At 44.3% G+C, this 23,701-nt stretch overlaps 1 protein-coding gene and 1 non-coding gene across 6 annotated transcripts in view; one reads left to right on the top strand and one right to left on the bottom strand.

The window, feature by feature from the left end:
- The window catches only part of LOC126461015 (tight junction protein ZO-1), a 724,130-nt gene that overhangs the window by 61,570 nt on the left and 638,859 nt on the right, over positions 1 to 23,701 (top strand). The window lies entirely within an intron of this gene.
- On the bottom strand, positions 11,122 to 11,195 carry Trnat-ugu (transfer RNA threonine (anticodon UGU)). The gene has a single exon. It is a non-coding gene; the product is annotated as a tRNA-Thr (tRNA).

The following is a 23,701-nucleotide window of genomic DNA, read 5'->3' as shown; positions in this document are numbered from 1 at the left end:
GTCATTTATATGTTTTCTTGTATGTTGCCTGCTGGTATACGTGTTGTGGTTTGTTTGAGCTTCGTTGAATCCACTTGCATCTCCAATTTTTAAACCTTTTCTCATATTGCATGTGTATGATCTGTTCCTAAAAAGACCCTACATTGCAGCCTGGATAAAATCTCTGAATCGATTTTTAAATCATTGCCTAACAACGGTACGAAATTGATTTGATATTATTTTCTAACCCATAATAAGCGATACACTCCAAAAAAATACTACGCTGACAGCAAAAAATTGCAGCACCAAGAAGGAGTTGTGCGACGTAAACGAAAGCGGTAGGCATGTTTCTACGTCTGAAGGATATCTGTACAAGTTTCGCGCCAGCAGCATAAGAGTGGCGCTAATAGCTCCACTCTGAGGATGCAAATCAGGTTTGCTTTAAATACAAGCTGTACCGGTCGTGAGCAGTAGTTACCTTTGAGATTGGACGTGGTGAGTTGATGTTCGTCAAAAATAACTTTAAGGCGACACAATTATCAACACCTCACTGAGTGAATGAGGTCGTGTAATACGGCAACGAGAAGCCGCGTCTTCCATCTGCTATACTGCAGAAAGGCTTGGCAGGATTAACAAAAATTTGCTAGTAAACGCTATAAGGCCCGATCTTTTGCAGAACGACGTCATATATCTACCCAACAACGCGAAGCTTTGTCTACAAGTCCAACCAAATCAATGAATGTGGAGCTCAGGAAACTTTAATCTAGTGTAATACCTGCATTATTTAACGTGTCAAATAAGCCACAACACCTGTATCGGAAGAGAAAACCACGCCTATGTTATCATAAAACGTCCAAAGCAATAAAACTGCCTCCTAACGCAGCAGAAACCAATTTCAGAATTGCTGCTGCATCTGAGCCACAGACGGCAACGATGTTCAACAAAATGGCTTTGGAAACAAAGTTACGCGACCTTGAACGTGACTGCTTTGTCACCGCTAGGTGCGCTAGTGTTGCTCCAGTTGACAAATGTAACACTTTTGCAGCAGAGCGTTGCTACTAGGCTACGTAAAGGCGCTTTTACACTGAGTTCGCAACATTGTTCATGGCTAGTAATGGATTACCGATGTTCTCAACATTTTCGCAAGACAAAATCAGTGTTCCACGGCTGCGTCGGTAGAGATCAAAGAAGCATTGTTCCTGGCCTGTTACCACTAAATTCTGCTACGCAGCGCTAGTGGTCATTTGCTCAGAGTGAGTGGTTTGGTGTTGTTTTGCTGGCGTGTGGTGGTGCGTTTATTTTATGTTCCTTCATTTTTATTTGAAATGGAGTGGTCACAAGACAAAATTTTCCAGTTGATATCGCTCTATGAGGCAGAGGAGTGCCTGTGGAATGTACGTTGCGCAGGTTACAAAAATACTAAAATCAAACATGATTCATTACAAAAAGTTGTTGCTGCGCTTGGCTCCTGCAGCAGTGACGTGGACAAAAAAATTAAATATCTCTTGTCTCAGTACCGACGAGAGAAAAGAAAAATAGAGGAAAGTAAAAAATCTGGATGTGGTACTGACACACTTTACGAAACGAAGTGGTTTGGATTTAAATAACTACATTTCCTGGATGATATGGAACTATTTGGAACTATTTGAGATATGGCTGGCTTTGATAGGCGTCTCCTGATGCCCTAAAACGAAGAGTAACAGCAAGTCTTTGGTTGACAGGGATTACTTTTCTGAGATTTGTGTCTTTTCTTTGAAACAACTGGTCCTATAATATTCAACAAGATTTCAAAATCTGACGGAGACATCCTAGTGAAGTTGAGAAAGCCAGAACCGTCTTCCTGATTCAGCTCACAAAGCATGTCATTCCCGCCACGTCTTCTATAGTATGTTTTGGTCCACCAACGACGACTACGTCGTTTTCTTCGTCTGTTCATTTCGTTAAGTATTATTAATGCAGCACCAAATGTCATTAATTCTTCCTCTTCACTTGACATAGCGTATCTCTTGATGAGAATACACAAAGTAACCTATCAGTTTACCGCAGCAGACTATGCGAATACGTAGAAATGTTGGTCGCTAGTGTGAACGGGAATGTGAACAACGAACAATGTTGCCAACATGTTGAGGGAACAAGTTGCACACAATGTTCCGAACAAAAACATGTTCTAAGCTCAATGTAAACGCGCCTTAAGATGTAAGCTACTTGTAGAACCAGTAAGCAAAATATAACTTTGATCACAGATATAATTTCTGGATGTGAACAAAGATGTCATTTGGCAACATGGCGGATACTGGGCTGTTTTTGTGCAAGACAGAAGTGGAAAAGAGTTGGGTGTGCCACATCTATAAATGCGAAAATCTGAATAGCAACAAGTCGAATAGAAGGTAAGCACACCTAGCCAGAAATATATGACAAATATTGAGGTGTTCCTTCCCGTTGTTAGGCACAATACTATCTTCTACTGGTTGTACTCTCTTCTTAAATGCAAACTTTATAACTGAAATCCTCTCTTCTCTTCAGTTGCTCACAGAGTCATGCCGGTATATTTAGGATATGGTAAACGTTATAGTCTTCCGTCAGAAGTACCGACATTTATTTAAAATTTCTCAGTGAATATTTCTGATGATATAAATGAAGATGTTTATCGGCGGGGATACACCTCATACGAAAATGTCTCCGTAAATAATTTCATATCTTCCTTCATTGTAAATATATTCCTCATTCTGTTAAATAGATGGATATCAGGTTTGTTGAATCTTCCTAGATGAGAATGGTGTGTCTTCTAGATTTTTTAATAAATTGTTTTCGTTGTGTAAGAAGTCTTTCGCAGCGCTAAAACAATAACATACCGACTTGATAAAATTCGCTTGACCTCAGATATTATTTACTAGGTCTGATGTGTAATGTCGAAATATATCAGTTTCGATTACTTTCTTCTTAAATACTAATCACAAACTGCAAAGAAATCATCGTAATAATTATTATTCCTCTGACTTTCTATGCTCACTTTCCTGCTAACCACTTCTTTAAAATGGTGATAAGTAAGCCTCACAGATTTTACTGCAGGGTAAGTTGTAGCGATATCGACCACAGAAATGACCACCAAGATCAAATCTGAAGTCAAGAATCAACCAAAACTCACTGTTCATAGTTCGAACCCTTCACTATACACCCTGTCGAGTATCAATGTACCAAATTTTGAATATCCTCAAAACTATGAGTCACCACCAAATTAAAACAGAAAAGCTATCCTTTCAATGAATAGCCAGAGGCCTTTTTGAATTTTCTTATAAGAAATACTACTTCAGAAAGCTTCTACAGTACAAACACTGCGTTGATCAGTATACGTAGTTGACACACATTTGATTAACAGTCGGTGTATTTCACGAATGTTGATAACATACAGTGGTCATGCAGGCTCAAGACCTTATTGTCAGTATCTCCTGCGTGCAACATGAAATAAATAGAAAACCGGACGTTCAGTGCATAAATCGTAGAACTAAATTTACATATTTGAAGCATATATTGTTATGGCTCACCTGATGTCGCCAAAGCGAAAAATAAAGACAGTGCTGCTCGCCAATTTGGAGCACTACAATTTGTAACTTGCGAAGTTTAGTAGGTAAACAAAACTGTTATTTTGCAACAAAAGTTTTATTTTCAGTAGTCGTTCATATAAGTAAGTAAACTGTTATTTCAAAAGTAATCGCGAAAACTGTTAATGCATTTATCCTGCTGTGAGACAAGGCGGTCAGCGCCTTCATCGAAAAAATGTTTGCACCTCTCCGAACGGAGCAAATCGACGACCGCGATTGTCTTTCTTCAGGGCTCCAAAAATGTTGCCAGGTTTGTTTTCACTACGCTGCAAATGTTTCGCTTGGAAGCCCTTCCACATCATCGATTTGCTTAGGACGAAGATGTGCGCCCCTGGGTGCAACCATGGTTCGGTAGACAATCGCAACGTTTTTTCCATTAAGACAGTGACCGTCTTGTCTCACAGTGGGATAAATGTTTTAACAGCTGTGGCGATTGCTTTTGAAATAAAAACAGTTTTTATTTGACTGTCTCATACACCTTCGCGATTCATGCAGTCAGACTTTTAATTGTAGCGTTTTAATTAATTATTTGTTTACTACTAACTCGATTCGCAACATATTTTGCAGAAAATATCCGCGTACACCTCTGAATATATTTGCCAGATTATTAACTCATTTGTAAAGTAACAAAACGTTTGAAGCTATTTTATACACGTGAGTTCGAATTTTTAAGAAATCGGGGCTTTGCTGGTGGTTGTTAATTGGCAAGTTTAGATCATATCAAACTTTCAAGATCTGGAGGTAGTGAATGATTGTGGATACCTGGGATCTCTAATCAATGACACAGGAAAGTCGGATAATGAAATACAAAACAACGGATCACCCTTGGTCTGACTGCAGTGGTTAAAGACACTAAAATCTGGCAGAACCGAGCAGTATCCAAAACAACAAAGATGCGCTTGGTGGAATCGTTGGCATTCCCTGTGTTATCGTACAGCCGCGAGACACTGGTTGTAAAAGCTAGGGGCAAGAGCAGAATTGATGCCTTCGAGATGTGTTGGCGAAAGGCGTTACGCATACCATGAACATAAATAAAAACCAATGCTTGCATTATAGAAGTACTTAGCAACCCAGACATTTATCTTCCCGCGTTACTTACACAATCTTCCAGTTCCTTGGACACATTTTAAAAACGAAAGAAGAAATTTAGAAAAGACCATTGTCCACAGCAAAATCGAAGGCAGAAGATCACGAGGAGGAGCAGCAAGTAGATGGCTGGATTAAATGACGAACATTATCGGCCAGCCTCTTCACATTATATTAAGGAGTGCTGAAGATCGCTGTGGATGGAGACGTCTAATCGAAGATTCAGTTACTTATGAAATAAATGAAGCAAAGTGTAAAGTGACTGATGATAATTTGCTTGTAAATTTTTGATTCTTTCGCAGCTTACAGCCTTGTATGGCAGATTCATAGTGAACTGCCTAACTTTTCATCTGTGGCCATAGTTTTTTTTTATATTTCAAAATTAAGGAACTCACGCATGAAATACCAATAGTTTGTAATGAAATATAAAAGTCACTATGAATTAACGTTTGGTGCACATTGTTGTTTACGAAATGCAGCCAACGTATTGAATTTTTCTTTTAACTTGCGAGGAGATCTTTTTTTCCAGTCTGGAGAAAATGGATGTGCACAGAAAAAAAAAATTACCGCGAACTGTTCGTAACATCCACCATATTACATAAACGATTTGAGATGTTGAAACGAGTTTTTGAAAATGATAGTTCGTTAAGGTTAACATACGAAACTTTCATATCGACTGTGATGAAATTAACTATAATTGTTTTGAAGATAATATTATAATTTTCTTAAGGGCCATCGGTAGCTTGTGAAACAACTTACACATTTATTTTTATGCGAACAATGAGTTTTTTCATAAGCTATTGATCTGTCGTGTTCTCAGTTCCTAATTTGGTAATAGAATCTTGATTCAGAATTCTGTTGTCCGTGCAGCCGTATGATCTTGTTAATGAGGTGAAGTCGTGTAAACTCTGCTGTACTGTGAAAAATGGAAATTTGACATGGCAACAATAGGCGTTATTAAAAAATGGCCACTGATGGCGTTTCCCTGAAGGAATAAAGAGAATAACAAATTAGTCGAAAGCAAACATCAGCGTATTTCTGTTCAGGAAAAAAAGAAAAAAAATGCTGATGCCTCGCAGGATGGATTTTCGTCGTCAGTCGAGAATTCCTTAGAGTTCACAGAAACGTTTTCTGGAGGCTCTTGAACAGGGAGTTCTTTGTCACCAGGTACAGGACGAAGTGCTTTTTGTCTTGATGAGGACTCCGCAGTTCACGTATGGAGAGCCATATTCATCTAACGGCGACCAGTATGGTTAGTGGTCACCCTTCAAGCCATCAGCTGCCCAAGTGGCATGCAGCGTTCTGTTCCACTCATCTGCGCGTTGCTGTCCCCTCCATCCTACAGCCAAAACATCTTCCACGAGCTCGGCTTCAAAACATATCATCCGGTCTGAATTACTGTATTTGTACCTATGCGAGAACGTAACAAATCTGCTTGCAGTACGAATATTGACAGCGATTTTAAACCGTGCCGCGCATGCGCAGTTCGCCGACCAAACATGGCCGCTGTTGAGGCAAGAGATCAGCACAGGTACAAGCAAAACATCTTGCGCCAATAATGATGGTATTTGCTAGTCGTGAGACTGATTTTCCATAATAGGGAAAAATTTTGTAACGACCACTGATAACTTGGCTAAAAACGCGGTGGTCCGTTTGAAAAAGGAAACAGCAGGATGAGAAATTGCGGATCGAGGACTGCACTATCCCCTTTGCTGTGGCCGCTAATGCTTTCGAAGCGTGGAAATCACCAAGAGAGAGAAGAGGCACGGCGAAGCGCTGTGGCCGCTTGAGGACAAACTCTTCTCGGAAAATACTATGCCGCCAGGAAGTGTGAAGAGCGGCAAGGAAGCTGCTAAGTGATCATCTTGGTGGCTACATCATACGCAGAGCTGTACCGAGGTGGTCCTGCGCCCTTGGCAGAGCTACAAAATCTGTCCTCCCTCCCCCACCCCCAGCCAGCCGTAAAACTACATCTCTGCATTTTTTTTTCTCCATAGGTTTAGTTAGCTTCTTTTGTATTTAAAAAATTTTGGTTAGTTTAACGATGTTTATGTACAATATTTCACACGACAGTTTAAATGTATCATTCTAGTAAATAAATAATAATCTGTGGGATCCTGCACACTCGTCTAACATAGGGTGCCCAGCAAGCTGTGCGCCCGAATAGCTAGACAACATTCAAGCAAATCTTATTAATGGAGTTTATTACAGTCAATTTCATTGATAATACTTCACTTTGCCGTTTCACAAACAGGAGTCGCAAGCAATTGGCGACACGCAAACAATCAATGTCCTTCGATACGTACAATTTTCATGCAAGCAAATCATAATCCACGACAAGAGTTAGGATGACGGCTCGTCTTCTAGTGCACTCTTCTAGTACGGCCGAGGCTCGCCAGTTGCGGCGCTTATATTCTTTTCGTATAGGCTCCGCTCCTGTCGTTTGATGATGATGTTGATGATGATGTTTGCTTTGTGGGGCGCTCAACTGCTGGGTCATCGGCGCCCATACAAACTCTCAATTTTTACACATACCAATCTAGTCACTGTCACGAATGATAATGAAATGATGACAACAGTCCCCGGGCAGAGAAAAGCCCCAATCCAGCTGGGAATCGAACCCGGGACCCCGTGATCCAGAGGCAGCAACACTAGCCACCTAGCCACTAGACCACGAGCTGCGGACCCGCTCCTATCGTGGTGTCGTCTTAGTCAGCGTTCTGTTGCTGACATCGTCTCAAAGCCTTCTCTGCTGCAACGTTTCGGGCCGACGTGCCGGCGCTTGACGTTATGCCGGAACGCAATCAGTATATGTGTAACAAAGAACAGTTTTAAGAATCCTCCTAGCTCATATCATCGCACAATTTAGCGGAGATAAGGTATACCAAAGAAATGTGTGTGATTTCTCATCACATAAATTCTCCAACAGGAATGTGGGCAGATTCAGTGCGTTGTGTCAATACAATGGTTTGAAAATCACTTACTTCCCTGAGGAAAAACTTTCCGAAAGCAAAAGACCTGTAGATAATCCATACAGTTTCTTGATGAGTAGCACATTCTTCTCGATTCTCTCGGATACCGTTCTCGGAAAGAAGTTCACGGTGTACAGATCAGCGGAGGTGCAAACGTATAAACTTGGTTAACTATCTTGTCCACGTCAGAGTTAAATGTACCCCAAAAGAGCATGCTGCAAGAGCACGCAGCTTCGGAACAGAGACACAAAAAGGATCTAAGAAAATAATATAACAGAGGAATGGGAGAAAGAAAAGGCAGTCACCAGGGAACAGTTCCGAACCAAGATTATGCAGAAACCCAAAGAGCCGCCAACCCGCAGAATAAGAACAAAAAACCAACATTGATTGGAACTAAGCATGTGAAACACTTTGGAAATACAAAAGAGAACCTCCGAGGAATATACTTGTAAAAATTCACCTGAGACTAAACAACACCTTTTTGAGATCAGAAAACGTGTTGCAACATTAATCAGTGACGAGGAGACACGTAAGAGAAATTTGGTACTCTCGGCACACTCTTGACTGTGGTCCTCGCAATATTGAATTCCCAAACAATTTCGGAAGTGGAATGTTCCATGCGTCTACCTCGCAACTGCTATTCCGCGTTCAACGCCTTTCAATTCCCGCGATGCGACAGTAATCATATTGGAAACCTTTTCACGTAATCACCTGAATACAAGCGACTGAGCCGCGCGGTATGAGGCGCCTTGTCGCGGACTGCGCGGCCCCTCCCGCCGGAGGTTCGAGTCCTCCCTCAGGCAAGGGGGGTGTGTGTAGTTCTTATCATAAGTTAGTTTAAGTTGTGTGTAAGTCTAGGGACCGATGACCTCAGCAATTTGGTCCCTTAGGAATTCACACACATTTGAACAAATGATGTTGTTGTTGTTGTTGTGGTCTTCAGTCCTGAGACTGGTTTGATGCAGCTCTCCATGCTACTCTATCCTGTGCAAGCTTCTTCATCTCCCAGTACCTACTGCAACCTACATCCTTCTGAATCTGCTTAGTGTATTCATCTCTTGGTCTCCCTCTACGATTTTTACCCTCCACGCTGCCCTCCAATACTAAATTGGTGATCCCTTGATGCCTCAGAACATGTCCTACCAACCGATCCCTTCTTCTGGTCAAGTTGTGCCACAAACTTCTCTTCTCCCCAATCCTATTCAATACAACCTCATTAGTTACGTGATCTACCCACCGGATCTTCAGCATTCTTCTGTAGCACCACATTTCGAAAGCTTCTATTCTCTTCTTGTCCAAACTAGTTATCGTCCATGTTTCACTTCCATACATGGCTACACTCCATACAAATACTTTCAGAAACGACTTCCTGACACTTAAATCTATATTCGATGTTAACGAATTTCTCTTCTTCAGAAACGATTTCCTTCCCATTGCCAATCTACATTTTATATCCTCTCTACTTCGACCATCATCAGTTATTTTGCTCCCCAAATAGCAAAACTCCTTTATAACTTTAAGTGTCTCATTTCCTAATCTAAGTCTCTAACCATCACCCGATTTAATTTGACTACATTCCATTATCCTCGTTTTGCTTTTGTTGATGTTCATCTTATATCCTCCTTTCAAGACACTGTCCATTCTGTTCAACTGCACTTCCAAGTCCTTTGCTGTCTCTGACAGAATTACAATGTCATCGGCGAACCTCAAAGTTTTTACTTCTTCTTCATGAATTTTGATACCTACTCCGAATTTTTCTTTTGTTTCCTTTACTGCTTGCTCAATATACAGATTGAATAACATCGGGGAGAGGCTACAACCCTGTCATACTCCCTTCCCAGCCACTGCTTCCCTTTCATGCCCCTCGACTCTTATAACTGCCATCTGGTTTGTGTACGAATTGTAAATAGCCTTTCGCTCCCTGTATTTTACCCCTGCCACCTTCAGAATTTGAAAGAGAGTATTCCAATTAACGTTGTCAAAAGCTTTCTCTAAGTCTACAAATGCTAGAAACGTAGGTCTGCCTTTTCTTAATCTTTCTTCTAAGATAAGTCGTAAGGTTAGTATTGCCTCACGTGTTCCAACATTTCTACGGAATCCAAACTGATCTTCCCCGATGTCCGCTTCTACCAGTTTTTCCATTCGTCTGTAAAGAATTCGCGTTAGTATTTTGCAGCTGTGACATATTAAACTGATAGTTCGGTAATTTTCACATCTGTCAACACCTGCTTTCTTTGGGATTGGAATTATTATATTCTTCTTGAAGTCTGAGGGTATTTCGCCTGTTTCATACATCTTGCTCACCAGATGGTAGAGTTTTGTCACGACTGGCTCTCCCAAGGCCATCAGTAGTCCTAATGGAATGTTGTCTACTCCCGGGGCCTTGTTTCGACTCAGGTCTTTCAGTGCTCTGTCAAACTCTTCACGCAGTATCATATCTCCCATTTCGTCTTCATCTACATCCTCTTCCATTTCCACAATATTGTCCTCAAGTACATCGCCCTTGTATAAACCCTCTTTATACTCCTTCCACCTTTCTGCCTTCCCTTCTTTGCTTAGAACTGGGTTGCCATCTGAGCTCTTGATATTCATACAAGTGGTTCTCTTCTCTCCAAAGGTCTCTTTAATTTTCCTGTAGGCAGTATCTATCTTACCCCTAGTGAGACAAGCCTCTACATCCTTACATTTGTCCTCTAGCCATCCCTGCTTAGCCATTTTGCACTTCCTGTCGATCTCATTTTTAAGACGTTTGTATTCCTTTTTGCCTGCTTCATTTACTGCATTTTTATATTTTCTCCTTTCAACAATTAAATTCAATATTTCTTCTGTTACCCAAGGATTTCTATTAGCCCTCGTCTTTTTACCTACTTGATCGTCTGCTGCCTTCACTACTTCATCCCTCAGAGCTACCCATTCTTCTTCTACTGTATTTCCTCCCCCATTCCTGTCAATTGTTCCCTTATGCTCTCCCTGAAACACTCTACAACCTCTGGTTCTTTCAGTTTATCCAGGTCCCATCTCCTTAAATTCCAACCTTTTTGCAGTTTCTTCAGTTTCAATCTGCAGTTCATAACCAATAGATTGTGGTCAGAATCCACACCTGCCCCTGGAAATGTCTTACAATTTAAAACCTGGTTCCTAAATCTCTGCCTTACCATTATATAATCTATCTGATACCTTTTAGTATCTCCAGGATTCTTCCAGGTATACAACCTTCTTTTATGATTCTTGAACCAAGTGTTAGCTATGATTAAGTTATGCTCTGTGCAAAATTCTACAAGGCGGCTTCCTCTTTCATTTCTTCCCCCCAATCCATATTCACCTACTATGTTTCCTTCTCTCCCTTTTCCTACTGACGAATTCCAGTCACCCATGACTATTAAATTTTTGTCTCCCTTCACTACCTGAATAATGATAAATAATTGAAACCCTCAGCTGCCGACAGGTGTTGTTGATATACGTCGATGGGTACAGCTGAAATTGTGCCCCCCGACCGGGACTCGAACCCGGGATCTCCTGCTTACATGGCAGACGCTCTATCCATCTGAGCCATCGAGGACACAGATGAATAGCGAGACTGCAGGGACTTACCCTTGAACGCTTCCCGTGAGGCCCACATTCCCAACTGTCCACAATCTACATACGTAATGTACCTAATAGATATTTACCCATCCACTCATTACTCGCGCACTCGAAAGTGCCGATTCCCGTAAGAGTTCGGGCAACCTGCGCATTCGCACAGATAACGACCACACATCTATGCTATATTGGCACCAATATCAGCTGCACATTTTTCAAGAAAAATTACGGAGCTTTCATTTAAGGCGTTGTCTGGCAGCAAATTAAAGTCAGATGAAATGTTTTGATGTATGTGAGACTTGTTTTCCGTTTCACTTATTATTCTGTTAAACAACGACACTTTAAAGCACTCAAGTTGAAATAGTCTCGCACCAGTCCTCAGTCGGAAAAAATCGGACGCCTTCAGTCAAATGGTCTGCTGCATCAACTCGCCAACGTTTGAGATACTGCTATACTGCAGCAAAGTTGCAGCAAGAGCTCTAGTGTTGAACATGAGCAAGTTAGGCAGGCAGCAGCTGTGTGAACCAAGCGCACTGTTGCCACACACACCAAGTTACCCACAGACGTCTGCTCTGTAATAGTGCACTGGAAACTGACGTTTAAATAAATGAATATTTTTGAATTTAAATTTATTGAAGCTCTGTCATTGCCACTAGTTTGCATCCATACTCATAGTTCCCTTTAAGTTAATGATGAGGAAACGTGAACACAAACTAATACGAGGGCTATCCATAAAGTACATTACGTTTTGGAATTAAAAATAAATAAAGTATTGGAAATTTTTTTTATTATATACAGATGAAAGCCAAACTTAAATACTACTTTTGTACATAGTTGCCATTTAAATTAAGGCACTTATCGTAGCGATGGACGAGCTTGGAAATTCCTTCGTCGTAAAATTCGGTCGCCTGCGCCTTCAACCACGTGGTTACCTCTTCTTGAAGCTGTGCGTCGTCTTCAAAACGCTGCATAGCAAACCACTTCTTCATTGCTGGGAGTAAGTGGAAGTCGCTCAGTGCCAGGTCGGGACTGTACGGCGGATGAGGAAACAACTCCCACTTAAAAGATTCGAGAACTTCACGAGTGGCATTTGCCGTGTGGGCCCGGGCGTTGTCGTGAATCGGCAAGATCTTTGAGCCCAAGTTTCCCCTGCGCTTGTTTTGTATTGCTCTTCTGAGGTTGTGCAGAGTTTGGCAATACCTTTGAGAGTTTATTGTAGTGCTTCTTTCCCGGAAGTCCACAAAAATCACACCTTTTCTGTCCCAAAAGACAGTCGCCACGTGGTTGAAGGCGCAGACGGCCGAATTTTACGACGAAGGAATTTCCAAGCTCGTCCATCGCTGCGATAGGTGCCTTAATTTAAATGGCAACTATGTAGAAAAGTAGTATTTAAGTGTGGCTTTCATATGTATGTAATAAAAAAAATTCCAATACTTTATTTATTTTTAATTCCAAAACGTAATGTACTTTGTGGATAGCCCTCGTAGAATACAAATTAATTTAATTCTCTGGCATACACTGCCACTTGTCAGAAGTATTTCTTCGTGGGAACAACGAATTCGTCGTTCAACCTACGTAACGACCACTGTCTTGTTGCACTCGAAAAGGAAGAATGAATAATTCAATTAATACGCAAAACTACGACGGGCTGTATCGATTATTTTCATTCGATTGCTCTATATCTACATCTGCATATACATAAATACTCCGCAAGCCACCGTAAGGTGCTTGGCGGTGGGTACTCTGTACAATTACTTTTCATTTCCCCTCCTTTTCCACTCACAAATAGAGCGAGTCTGTACGGCTCCGTATGAGCCCTAATTTCTCGTATCTTACCTTCGTGGTCCTTACGCGCGATGTATGCTGGCGGGAGCAGTCAGTTTCAAATGCCGGTTCTCAAAATTTCTCAATAGTGTTTCCCCAAAAGAACACCGCCTCCCCTCCAGGGGTTCCCGTCTGAATTCCCTAAGCTTCTCCGTAACACATTAAGTTGTGTTCGAACATACCGGTGACAAATCCCTCCTCTGAATTGCTTCGATGTCTTCCTTCAATCCTACCTGGTACGGATCTCAAACACTCGAGCGGTATTCAAGAACAGGTCGAACCAGCGTCCTACATGCGGTCTCCTTTACAGGTGAACTGCTCTTTGCTAAAATTCTCCCCATAAACCGAAGTCGATCATTTGCCTTCCCTACCACAGTTTTCACATGCTCATTGCACCTCATATCGCTTTCCAACGTTACGTGCAGATATTTAAACGACTTGACTGCGTCAAGCGGGACACTAGTAATACTGTATCCGAACATTACAGGTTTGTTCTTCTTACTCAACCGCATTAACTTACATTTTTCCACATTTAGGCCTAACTGCCATTCATCACACCAACTGGAAATTTTGTCTAAGTAGTATTATATCTTTCTACAGTCATTCAACTTCGACACCTTACCGTACACCACGGCATCAGCAGCAAACAACGGCAGACTGGTGCCCACCCTGTCTGACAAATGCCGGCCGGAGTGGACGTGCGGTTCTAGGCGCTACAGTCTGGAGCCGAGCGACCGCTACGGTCGCAGGTTCGAATCCTGCCTCGGGCATGGATGTGTGTGATGTTCTTAGGTTACTTAGGTTTAATTAGTTCTAATTCTAGGCGACAGATGACCTCAGAAGTTAAGTCGCATAGTGCTCAGAGCCATTTGTCTGCCAAATCACACATATATATATTTATATATATATAGAACAACAGCGGTCGTATCACATTCCCCTGAGGCACTCCTGACGATACCATTGTCTCTGATGAAGATTCGCCGTCGAAGACAACAGACTGGGTTCTATTATTTAAGAAGTGGTCGAACCACTCACATATCTGGGAACTTATTCCATATACTCGTACCTCCGTTAACAGCCCGCGGTGGCGCACCGTGTCAAATGCTTTCCGGAAATCTAGAAATATGGAAATTGCCTGTTGCCCTTCATCCATAATTCTCAGTATATCGTGTGAGAAAAGGGGAAACTGAATTTCGAACGAGCGATGCTTTCTAAATCCGTGCTGATTTGTGGACATAAGCTGCTTAGCCGCAAGAAAGTTTAGTGTATTCGAACTGAGAATGTGTTCAAGCAAACAGAAGTTAGGGATATTGGACTGTAATTACGCGGATCCGTTCTTTTACTTTTCTTATATACTGGAATCACCTGCGCTTTTTTTCGAGTCGTTTGGGACTTCGTGCTGGGCAAGAAATTCACGATAAATTCGAGCTAGCTAAGGGGCCAATCCCGTGCTCGCTATAAAATTGAACTGCGCTTCCAACTGTCTGGGTGAGATTAAGATATGTGAACACAAAATAAGCAGTCTCGCATATGCGGATGACTAAGTAGTGATGGCAGATTCGATTGAAAGTTTGCAAAGTAATATTTCAGAGCTAGATCAGAAATGTAAGGACTATAGTATGAAGATTAGCATCTCCAAAACGAAAGGAATGGCAGTGGGAAAGAGATGTAAACGGATTGAGTGCCAAATAGGAGGAACAAAGTTAGAACAGGTGGACAGTTTCAAGTACTTAGGATGCATATTCTCACAGGATGGCAACGTAGTGAAAGAACTGGAAGCGAGGTGTAGCAAAGCTAATGCAGTGAGCGCTCAGCTACGATCTACTCTCTTCTGCAAGAAGGAAGTCAGTACCAAGACTAAGTTATCTGTGCACCGTTCAATCTTTCGGCCAACATTGTTGTATGGGAGCGAAAGCTGAGTGGATTCAGGTTACCTTATCAACAAGGTTGAGGTTACGGATATGAAAGTAGCTAGGATGATTGCAGGTACTAGTAGATGGGAACAATGGTAGGAGGGTGTCCACAATGAGGAAATCAAAGAAAAACTGGGAATGAACTCTATAGATGTAGCAGTCAGGGCGAACAGGCTTAGATGGTGGGGTCATGTTACACGCATGGGAGAAGCAAGGTTACCCAAGAGACTCGTGGGTTCAGCAGTAGAGGGTAGGAGGAGTCGGGGCAGACCAAGGAGAAGGTACCTGGATTCGGTTAAGAATGATTTTGAAGTAATAGGCACCAATGTTAGCACTGAATTGGGGATCATGGAGGAATTTTATAAGGGGGACTATGCTCCAGACTGAAGGCTGAAAGGCATAATCGGTCTTAAATGATGATGATTCCATTCGGACCTGGTGCGTTATTTGTTTTCAAATCTTTAAGTTTCTTGTCTACGCCAGGTATACTTATTGACTGCGTGAACGGTTTGTTGAACGTGAAATTTAAAACTTGGGCTTTCGTTTTGCTATCTTCAACTGCCACACCGTGGGACTGAATGAAAGCCTTAGACGCACGTGGGGGTTTTTTCGACCAGAATTTTCTCGGGTTTTCTGCCAGATCGTTTTCTAAGGAGTGACGGTGGTAGTTGTATGCTTGGCGCACAGATCTTTTCGCAGATGCACGAATCTCTAGTAACCTTCGCTTGTCGTCGTTTGTGCGTCCTCATTTGAAGCTAGGGTGCAACAGCCTCTGCTTCCTCAGCATCTCACGAATTTCGTTATTAAACCATGGTGGGGCTTTTCCATCCTTTATCCACTTACTAGGCACGCAAGTCTCCAGACCACGATTTACAGTGCGCTTGTACTTTCCCCATAGTTCCCCTACGTCCATCGTATTGGTACAAAGAGATGCCAATTCACTAGTAAGGTGTCAATAACTGCTTATGTGCTAGATGTAGCAGAAGCATCCTCCTAGTCTTCTTGACTGATTTATTTCGTAATCATAGTTCACTGATCATGATCGTTAATCCCCGTTTGTATACCGGCATTGTCGATACGATCAGGACTATTTGTAGCGACGAGATCTAAGATATTTCCATCGCTTATGGGCTGCCGAGCTAGCTGCTCAAGACAATTTTCAGAAAACGAGTTCAGAAGTATTTCCCATGACTTTCGTCTGTAACCCCCTGCCCCCACCCCCATCAGTGAATCCGTAGACATCCCAGTCTATACTCGGTTGGTTGAAGTCGCCTCCAACCCCCTAGACTTCCTTTGAGTGACTCTCAGTCGATTCGTAAAACCACGAACGACTGAATCGATTGTTTTTATTGGGCTGGTCTCGTCAGTAACGACGGGAGACCAGGGAGGGAGCTCTAGTCGCAGGAGGAGGGAAGGTAGGGTCGAGTTCATTAGCGACGGAGGACACGCTCCGGATATTTCAGGCGTGGGGAACGAAGTCGGCCGGACCTTTCAAAGGAGCGAACTCAGTTAACATTATAGAATCGACGTGTTAAAGACACATTAAATGTTGTTGTTGTGGAGGTCTTCAGCTCTCCGCGTTGCGCTATCCTGTGCAAGGCTCTCCTTCTCCCAATAACTGCTGCAACCCACATCCATTTCAACCTGGCTGCTTACTCTGCTCGTCCGTTTGTCTCCCTCCACAATTATCCCCCACGAGGCCCTCAAGTACTAAATTGACGATTGCTCGATGTCTCAGAATGTGTCCTATCAAACGATCTCGTCTATTGTCAAGTTATTCCACAAATTTATCTTCTCTGGCGTTGTATTCGTCACTCTCTCGTTAGTTACGATCTTCGGCATTCTTCTGCTGTACCACATTTGTCTTCTTGTCTGAACTACTTATTGTCCACTTCCGTACAAGATTGCACGGCACACGAATGCCTCCAGAAAAAAACCTCCCAACATTTAAATTAATGTTAAATGTTAATGGAGTACTCTTTTTTCAGACATGATTTTCTCCCCAATGCCAGTCTGCATTTTACATCGTCTCTACTTCGCCCATCGTTATTTATTTTATCCCCAAACATAAAAAATCTCATCTATTATACTTTTACTATCATTTCCTAACCTAGTAGCCTCACAGTCGCTTCATTTTATTCGAGTGTATTCCATTACCCCCATATTTTTTTTTTCTTTTTAGTCATCTTGCATCCTCCTTTCCTTTGTTGTTCAGAGCTTTCATTCCGTTCAACTGCTGCGTACTACTAGGGGAGCTATACCGAAGAGCTTATACAGGTTGAAAAGTACTTAAACCGACAAACTCTGGGAAGTTGTAGGGGACATCAAAACAAATATTTTTCCCTAATGTCATTTTTTCGTATGAGGAATATTTAAACCGGTAGAGGAAGATTTCTCTGGCGGCAAATTAATTAAACCAACTGTTGTGTCGGTATCTGGGCCGACACCGTGAAGTTGAGATGGCTGAAAAGGCAAGCTAGACTAACGCAGACGGGCGTGAAGTACTGGAACAGGATACGTAATTAATGTTAGGAAGAAAAGTACGGAGCAGGTTTAATACTTAACTTTACTCAATCATTGAGGTACATCGATCTTGACGATACACAGGAGACTTTAAGTACAATCACTGTATGGCTAATGGCGCCTTGCTAGTTCGTAGCCATTAACTTAGCTGCTGGCTATTCTGTCTCTCGGCTAATGAGAGAGAAAGGCTTCGTACATCTGGTCGGTAGCTAGGTTCTCGTACAACTGGGGCGAGTGCTCTCTCGTATCACGAGACCTGCCTTGGTGGTGGCGCTAGGTCTGCGATTACACAGTGGCGACACGCGGGTCCGACATGTACTAAATGGACCGCGGCCGATTTAAGCTACCACCTAGCAAGTGTGGTGTCTGGCGGTGACACCACATTCCTCCCCCGCAAATCGGCGAACGGTCGTGTGATAAGGCTTCCGCCCGCCGTGGGGAGGACCACATGTTGACGTATGCGATGAGGTGGGGAGCCTAACAACAGGCGAGGCTGTGCCACCCGCACCCGGCCATTCGGTCCGAGGGGAGCTAGGAAACGCCTGAAAAACTAGTCCAGGGTGCACGTCAACATGCGGTGTATGCGCCCGTAAAGAGACAGGAGGGACCGAAGGATCAACCTCCCTTGCGTCGGGGTAGCCGACGCGCGATGACGTCATGTGGTCCGGAGCGGGCGGGAGTTCCATGGCGGAGGACAGCTGGTCACGGGAAGCGATCGGCGGCGCGGGACCCTGGGAGGCGCTTGGCGGCTGCAACGAAGCGTCGAATGCGGACGGCGCCGGCGGGAGAACAAGCGGCGGCGGCGGCGGCTGCTGCTGCTGCGGCGGCGGCGGCGCGTCGCCATGGGGCAAAATGGAAGGCATCGTCGGTAACACCTGGGGATGAGGCGAGCCAGTAGATGGGTCCCCAGGGCGCTGACCGGACGGCACCGTCGCTGAAAGCAGACGGGGAGCGGCAGAACCCGAGCGACGACAGAGGCGCAGCTGATTGAGATGCCGACGCACCTCACCAGAGGCCCCCAAAACCAAATACATCGCGCGGCCGAGGCAGCGAAGAATGCGCCCTGCGAGCCAACGCCGTGAACCTCGATAGTTGCGATAAAATACAACGTCGCCTGGAGCAAAAGCAGGAGTCTGCCGCTGCACAGGAACCTGATGCGGCGGATGCAGCAAAGACATCAAGGTGCGATGAGGACGACCGTGGAGCAACTCAGCCGGCGAGCGACCATCTCGGGGCTGAGAGCGATACGAAGATAAAAAGAGCAACAATGCGTCCTCCCGAGAATGCGACTCTTTCAATTTCAACATCTGTGACTTGAAAGTCCGGACCAATCGTTCAGCGGCACCGTTGGACTGAGGCGAAAACGGCGCGGATGTCAGATGTTGAATACCATTGGCCTGGCAGAATGACTGAAATTCTGCGGACATGAATTGTGGGCCATTGTCGGAAACAATAGTCTGCGGAAGACCTTCAATGCAAAAGATAGCAGACAACGCTTGGATGGTGGCGGAGGACGTCGTGGAAGACATCCGGACAACAAAAGGAAAATTACTGAAGGCGTCGACCAGAACCAACCATCGAGCATTCCAGAATGGACCAGCAAAATCAATGTGCAAGCGTTGCCAAGGGGAAGTGGCTTTTGGCCACGCAAAGACTTTCCGCGGCGATGCGGACCGTTGTTCGGCACACGCCGGGCACGAAGAACACATATTCGTAATCGCAGCATCGATTCCGAACCAAGTACAGTGCTGACGAGCAAGTTGTTTCGTTCGCACTATACCCCAATGTCCTTGGTGAAGAAGCCGTAAAACAGAGGACTGTAACGAACGTGGGACCACGACTCTGGACTGATCATTATCAGAACGCAACAACAAAACACCACGTCGAACAAAAAGTCTCTCCTTGTGAGCAAAAAATCGGCGAACCAACGGATCCTCGATCCGAGACTGTGACAAAGGCCATTGCGTAGCAACAAAACGTAAAACAGTAGCAAGGACAGGGTCAGCAGCTGTGGCTGTAGCGACACGACGAAAATCAATCGGAAACGATTCGACCACTTCATCGGTTTCCGAATCAATGAACATGCAAGCAAGTTCGGAAGAATCGAATGCTTTATCCTCAGCAACAGGCAAACGGGACAACGCATCGGCGTTTCCGTGCTTAGCAGTGGACCGATACAAGATATCGTAGCGGTACTGCGAGAGGAAAATAGACCAGCGAATGAATTTCTGCGCTGTACGTGGAGGTACAGGCTTGGTCGGATGAAAAAGCGATGTCAAAGGTTTGTGGTCTGTGATGATGGTAAAGTGACGACCATACAAGAAATCATGGAACTTAGTAACACCAAACACGAGAGCCAAAGCTTCTTTCTCTATCTGTGAATAATTTCTTTGCGCAGACGAGAGCAATTTGGACGCAAAGGCAATAGGGCGATCATGGGAGCCAACTTTGTGCGCAAGCACAGCACCGATCCCGAAATCCGATGCATCTACCATCAACAAAAGGGGTTTCTGGGGATCGAATGGCGTAAGGCAAGTATTAGAAAGCAACGCCGATTTCAACTGGCGAAAGGCGCGTTCACATTCCGTCGTCCAGACGAACGGAACACCTTTACGGCGTAAGCGATGAAGCGGAGCTGAAAGGGAAGAGGCATTGCGCACATATTTATTGTAATAATTAATTTTACCCAACACACTCTGTAGCTGTTTCACATTTTGAGGGGAAGGCAATTCTTGTATGGCACGGAGGTGCTCTGGACTCGGATGTATGCCTTGGGCATTAATGACATGTCCCAGGTATGGTAAGTCACGAGCAAAAAACACACATTTGTCCTCCCTCAAGCGAAGACCATTTTGCCGCAAGACCTGAAATAACGTTCGTAAGTTCGCAAGATGATCTTCTTCTGTCTGTCCGGAGATCACTATATCGTCCAGATAGTTTGCTGCAGTAGGGACCGACGCACAAATAGTTTGTAAATATTGCTGAAACAAGGCAGGGGCGGATGCACACCCGAATGGCAGTCTTTTGAAGCGGTACAATCCAAGATGCGTGTTAACCACCAATACGCGCTGGGATTCGTCGTCCACCGGTATTTGCAAGTACGCATCGGCTAGGTCCAACTTTGAAAAATATTTTCCCGGGCACAGTTTAGCAAAAAGATCTTCCGGGCGGGGCAAAGGAAAAGTAGCAGTCACTAGCTGTGGATTCACTGTGGCCTTGAAATCCACGCAAAGTCTCAATTTTCCGGAAGGTTTTGGCAAAATTACTAAGGGTGAGGCCCAGAGAGAAGCTTGCACACGTTCAAGTACACCCTGTGATTCGAGATCGTGTAACGTTCTTGCGACCTCATCACGCAATGCGTGGGGAACATTGCGCGCTCTGAAAAATTTCGGTTGCGCGTTTCCCTTCAGTTCTAAATGTGCTTCATAGTTTTTAGCGCAACCTAAGCCCGGTGCAAAAATGTCTGCAAATTCTTCACATACACTAGAAACACTGTCTGAAGGCACAGTTTGATTCACTGATAGCACCTGATTTACAATAGACATGTTAAACAACTGAAATAAATCTAGACCAAACAAGTTCACTGCAGAAGAAGAACGAAGAACGTAAAATGACACAAGTTTTGTTTGTCCCTTGTATGTTGCAAGAAGGCTGCACTGTCCTAACACAGGAATTTTCTGTCCGGAATATGTAGTTAGCTTAACATTTGCGGAACGCAACGGAGGTTTGCCCAGTTGTTTGTACGTGTCGTGATTGAGCAATGAAACTGCAGCTCCGGTATCGAGCTGGAATGGTATCACTTTGCCTTCAAAGTCTAAATCCACAAAAAGTTTATTGTCCTGCTGACGACAAAAGCGACTGTTTTGTGCAATTTGAATAGACACTGGTACAGAATCACTTGCTAATTGACGTGATTTCCGGCGACGTCGACGCACAGTTTTTGTGGGACGATCACAGTCACTCTTAGAGAAAGTGTCACTGGACGAAGCGGAATTAACGACATGAATGTCCATAGGCGAAGGTCCACGAGCCTGAGTGTCCTTGGTTCGATTCCGGCGCGAAGGAAAGGGCCTGGAATGATTGTGATTGTCTGATCTGAGCTTTTTCTGGCAAACACTTTGAACATGTCCTTTCTTATTGCAGAAAAAGCAAATAGCTTGGCGTGACGGGCAATGTTCACGCGAATGTCTAGTAGCACACCGCGGGCACGATTTCACTACATTTGTGGGCTGGCGCGGCACACGTGGCTTAGCGCGCGGCGGCAGCTGTGCGGACGTGCGCGAGGCCCGGTTACCGGGCCGCGCAGCGCGTCCAGCGGGCCGGTTAATGTTACACACGGCTGGCGAAGTTTCAAAAGATTCCTGAGCACAGTCAAGTGTGTCCTGTCTATCCAATATGTCTATCACTTGTTAAAGGGAGGGATTAACTAGTTTCAAAATTTGCTCCCGTATGCGAACATCAGAAACGTTCTGTGCAATTGCATCACGCACCGTTGTATCTGAATAAGAAAGACCACAGTCACATTCAAAGGCACAGTCCCTAGTCAGTCCTTGCAATGTTGCTACCCACTCCCTATTAGTTTGACCGGCCGTACGTTTTGTACGAAAGAACGTATACCGTTTTGCAACCACATTAACTGTTTCTTTGAAATAGGCATCTAATGCAGACAAAATTTCCTCGTAGGACAGAGTTGCTACGTTGCGTCGGGGAAACAATTTCACTATCACACGGTATGTGGACACACCGACACAAGAAAGCAAAAACGGCTGCCGCTCTTTACCTTGAATTCTGTAGGCTGCTAGATGAAAGTTGAACTGGCGAGACCACTCGTGCCAGGTCTCATCGGCTGCCACGTATGGTCGAAAGGGAGGTGCAACAGCGTTTAGTGGCAGCGGTAGCGATGAAGCGGCGGCGGCCGCATCGGTGTGCAGCGCACGTTGACCCTGGACGAGCTGTCCAAGGGCATCCAATAACGCCTGCGTCTGCTGATTCTGCAAGCGATAAAATTCGGACAGTACATCTGGAGAATGTGGCGAAGCCATGACACAATTAAATGTAAGCAATCAGAAAGAACTCTTTTCCCTCGTCGCCAATGTTGTGTCGGTATCTGGACCGACACCGTGAAGTTGAGATGGCTGAAAAGGCAAGCTAGACTAACGCAGACGGGCGTGAAGTACTGGAACAGGATACGTAATTAATGTTAGGAAGAAAAGTACGGAGCAGGTTTAATACTTAACTTTACTCAATCATTGAGGTACGTCGATCTTGACGATACACAGGAGACTTTAAGTACAATCACTGTATGGCTAATGGCGCCTTGCTAGTTCGTAGCCATTAACTTAGCTGCTGGCTATTCTGTCTCTCGGCTAATGAGAGAGAAAGGCTTCGTACATCTGGTCGGTAGCTAGGTTCTCGTACAACTGGGGCGAGTGCTCTCTCGTATCACGAGACCTGCCTTGGTGGTGGCGCTAGGTCTGCGATTACACAGTGGCGACACGCGGGTCCGACATGTACTAAATGGACCGCGGCCGATTTAAGCTACCACCTAGCAAGTGTGGTGTCTGGCGGTGACACCACACCAACAAACAGTTTTCCATTTTTTTATGACCAAGAGAGAACAACGAGGTAGCAGATACGGCCCAATTAAACAGTCTCCAACAACACCGACCCACACATTAACGAAGAACCGCACTTTATGAGCGCTAGTAACTGTGGCATGTGGATTATCCTCACTCCAAACATGCGAATTGTGCATGTTGAAGACTCCATCACGCCCGAACGTTGCTTCATCGGTAAACAACACGGAGGATGGAAATGTAGGGTGCATTTCACACTATTCCAGGCACCACTGCGAAAACTGTGCTCTGGGTGGATAATCGACTGGTTCCAGGTTGTGGACACGCTGTAAGTGAAATGAACGTAACAATTACTCTCGATGGACTGTTGTTACATTCGTCTGATTCGTCCCCATGTGACGTGCAGTTGCACGCGTGCTGATTGAAGGATCCCGCTCCACATGCTGCAAGACAGCTTCCTCAAATTGCAGCGTTCTTACCGTGCGACGGCGTCCCTGTCCAGGTAATCTGCTAAATGACGCGGTTTCACGCAGCACAGCACAGCATCGAAGGTCGTATGATGCGGGATACGGCGATCAGGATATTGTTGTTGATAAACCTGCTGTGCAGCTCGTCCGTTGTGGTGCGCTACGCAGTACGCGCCAACCGTA

This window comes from Schistocerca serialis, chromosome 1, assembly GCF_023864345.2.
Source record: "Schistocerca serialis cubense isolate TAMUIC-IGC-003099 chromosome 1, iqSchSeri2.2, whole genome shotgun sequence".
In the NCBI taxonomy this organism is placed as follows: Eukaryota; Metazoa; Arthropoda; class Insecta; order Orthoptera; family Acrididae; genus Schistocerca; species Schistocerca serialis.
Note: the sequence above shows the minus strand (reverse complement) of the source record. Positions and strands in the feature narration are given on the sequence as shown.